Here is a 3,969-nt window from a genome sequence, read left to right on the forward strand (position 1 = left end):
ACTATAACAGAAGGTACTTAATTTCTGGCAACATATGATTCAACTAAAGAAAATAGCCAGGTGCAGTAGCTCACGCCTGTAATACTAGCACTTTGGGAGGCTGAGGTGGGACAATCACTTGAAGCCAGTTCAACTGAGGAAAATAATAGAGCCATTTCCACTGATACTCCAGATGAGTCCTGATGACTGAGAAAATGTAGACACCGATGCCTCTACGTGGAAACTGATTCACAAGAGCAAAATTCTGAATGTAAAGCTATTTTAGGAATATCAAATTTACAGTGCTGATATTTGCATTCCTAGTTATACATAATCACGGCACATGCTTTTTAAACCTATCTAAGTAACAGTAAAAGAGCCTTTAATAAAAGTATAGCATAAAAATCTGAGGGAGAAAAATAAATTTTAATCTAATTAATAGCATTTTTCTTTCTTATTAAAACAATCGATGCCATCTTAAATTTAATAAAATACGACAAGTGCTTGCAAAATTATGGGACGTTCTAATGGGGCAAAGGATTGGCTTCTGCAGTTCCTACGGCTTAAGGAATCACAGCAAACTTCTGAGGCTATCGGCTGCCTGCCGCACCACAGCAAGTGATTCACAAAGAACTCCAAGGGGTGAGTCAAAGCAAGCCTCATGACAGCCATTTGCCATTTATCTGTCCACCTACTAGTGAAGAGTAATACTTTCTTCTAATTTTCCACTCTCAACATCAAGTGTTTCTCATGAACAGAATCTGACCCAGAACTCTCTCGTCAAGCGAGTCTCGGGAATGTTCTTCCTCGGTTTCTCTCCTGAAATGTAACACTACCAGCCCCTTTCCTGTAATACAGGGGATGCAGGTGGTGGGGAGTTAACAAGAGACAATCTGCATGATTACTTTAAAGATTATGACACCCATGGTGAGTGTTTTCAAATCTCCATTTGCTCCTTAGCAGACGTACACATTCATAGTCTTTCCCACATGATTTCAGGGTCTCCCACTGTGAGTGGAGTGGACGCCCAGTGCATTGCTATTGAGCTTAGCCAGGTGATTTGCTTGTACCAACGAAATGCCAGCAGACAGGAGGCAAGCAGAGGTTTTAAACATATCAGTGTGGTTTGGTTTCCACACTTGCATATGTGTGGTTTTCAAAAAGAAGGACATGCCCCAGGTAGCCACGGGCACTGGGGAAGCAGGCGGAAACTCAGCTTACAGCCTGAAGCCAAGGCCAGCCAATCCTGGAGCCCAGCTGAGCCACAGACAACCCACAGACCTCTGAGGGAGAAAATAAACACTTACTATCGTAAACCCTTGAGATCCTGAGATTGCTTGTTACACATCAAAAATTAATCCAAGGATTAAATGTATAATATCAAAAAGAATGGGTGACACCTATCAACCATAATTATTTCAAGAATATTATAAATTATACGGTCCTATAAAAATGTAATACATTCAGTCTTTGTTGAAAGATAATAGCATGGCCCTCGATATGTAAAAAATGTTGCCTTTTTTCATTTTTCTGAATCAACATAAGTCTAGTTTAAGCACCAGGCGTTGGGATTGGCAAGAAGTCTAGGAACTATCCTTTCCACCCCCGTCACTCCCTGGCATGATACAAAACCTGGGACTTAGATGACTCCAAACAGAATGGGAGGGGCCAGACTTTCAGATAACTCCTAGAGTGGTATTTCAAAAAAAAATTTTGTAACTTTCTGGAACACACAAGACTTGAAAAGATATGAGTATCACATGTTCTCTATATTATTAGAATCTGAGAGAAGTAAATGTCACCCATTGTCTTAATTTATATTTATATTCTTAATTACCTAAATTAGAATTAGAATTAAGAGGATTTTACAGGGCTATTTGGAAGTAATAGTGGTTGAAAAAAAGAGGAGATGGACTATCACTATTTTAATTTAATGCATCCTTAAAAATGTAATCAGAGTAGTGTAAAAAGACAAAAGAGGATTTGTCTTAAGTTATGTACAAATTTGTGCATATGCAATTAAGTGTACATTAGAATAAGGGTATAGAAAACCATTCAAATAATAGCATCATTCTTTGAAGAGCAATTTGGCAATACTTATCAAGAGCCATAAAGCAATTACATCCATGGACCTTGCAATCTCATTCTAAGGAATAAAAGCTAAACCAATAAATCAAAAACAAATATGTATTTATAAAGACATTACACTCATCTCTAGTAGTGCGACGTAAAAATAATCCAAAGATTGCACACTAAGGGAGTTTTGGTAAGCTGGAGTGTATAAATTTTTCAATATATTTTGAAACATGTTAAAAATTCACACTGAAGAACCACAAAAATAGATAAAAAGAACAAACCAAAACAAATACATTTAAAATAATGTAAGACTAAAACGACTTAATGCAAAAAAAAAGTCACTGCATGTGCTTAAAGATTGAAAATGGAACACAAAGAGTTTGGGTGTAGCATTTTATATTGTCCACTTATGTTTGTATTCTAAATACCTTTTGTAAAAAATAAAACCATTAAGAAAAACCGTATGTTACTTTAAATTAGAAAAAATGTATATTGGTTCCTAAAAATGGTAGCAAAGGGCGGGTAGGTCCCCTTCCAGATCCCACTAGGAAGGTACGTAGGCGCTGTTACCGGCCAACACGGCAAGATCAACCAAAAATGCAAAGAAAACTATGAGAAATCCCTGAGATGAAGACAGAGAGAGATTTTTTTTTTAATGATGTGGAAGAGAAGGAGTGGTTTTGTTTAGCACAAAAGGCAGGCCCGTAGAATATAGAGAGGATAAAATAAAAAATACAGCATCAGAACAAACAGTAGCCACAACACACCAATAGCAACTCAGACCTCTCAACCAAGTGATCTCAAAAATAAAATAAAATCAGTGGTAGAAGCCCCTGTGAGATAGCATGAAAAACAAGGTAATGACTTAGGAAAGTTGCTGTGCTTAAGAAAGATCTTGAGACTCACACCGGATGCATGCTTCCAGTACCTGCTGAGATTCAGTGCCCATTTGGACTCTCACAAGAAGGATGGCAGCACAGGCATCAACATCAAAAGTTTCTGAGTCTTGGTATTCTCACCCAGCTTATGCAAGATACCAGCAACATTATCGTCAAGCAATGGCTTGGATGCAAAACCACCAGAATGCCTACAGAAAAGCCATGCAACTCTATTCCAGTTTTTCACGGCATCTCCCTTCTCCAGTTTCTTCCCCCAGCTCTTGTGATAATGAAGCTAGAGATCCTCAGTCTTTCGGTGACCATCACTTAGCCCAGCAGGACTACCACTGCAGTTCACATTTCAGAAGGTCTAGGAAGCAGCGACACATTAGCAGGAGGTTCCAGGTATCCTCAAGAGAAGACCAAACTTCCTCCCAAGATGAAGAGGAAGAGACTGAGTCAGACAGGGAGACAGAATGTGACCTAAGCAACATGGTAATCACGCAGGAGCTCTGCCAGTACTTTGCAGAGACCAAGAGGCACAGAGAAGAGCGACGGCGGCAGCAGCAGCTGGACACACAGCACCTGGATGACCATGTGAATGCCGACCATGACCTATGCTACAACCCCCACAGGTCATTTGAACCCCCAACTGAGAGGTGTAGCAAGTGGCACAAGGCTGAGATGAAGCACTTGTATGGAGACAGCGCCGCCAAGATCCAGGCCATGGAGGCTGCAGTGCAGCTGAGCTCTGACAAGCACTGCGACAGAAAGCAGCCCAAGTACTGGCCTGTCATTCCCCTGAAGCTCTGAGCCCTGGGCTCAAGGACCCCTGCGAGTGCTGTCTGCACAGGGTCCCCAGACTCACCCCCTTCCTTTTGGGTATACTCCTTCATCTCTCCTTCCCTACAGTTATCAGGAAAAAGGAACTTTATGCTAAGATACTACCATGTTCACCAGAGTCCCCGTGGGCACTCACAGGGTAGAGGTAATACTCCAGTCACTTAGAATTCAGCAGGCCCTATACTGTTACCAA

The 3,969-nt window shown here is 40.7% G+C and overlaps 1 pseudogene; it reads left to right on the forward strand.

Annotated features, from left to right (window-relative positions):
- The first annotated feature begins 2,988 nt into the window (after positions 1–2,988).
- LOC100957836 lies at positions 2,989–3,746 on the forward strand (annotated as a pseudogene).
- The last annotated feature ends 223 nt before the right edge of the window (positions 3,747–3,969 follow it).

This window comes from Otolemur garnettii, unplaced genomic scaffold (genome assembly GCF_000181295.1).
Source record: "Otolemur garnettii isolate 467f Iridium unplaced genomic scaffold, OtoGar3 scaffold00032, whole genome shotgun sequence".
NCBI classification, from domain to species: domain Eukaryota; kingdom Metazoa; phylum Chordata; class Mammalia; order Primates; family Galagidae; genus Otolemur; species Otolemur garnettii.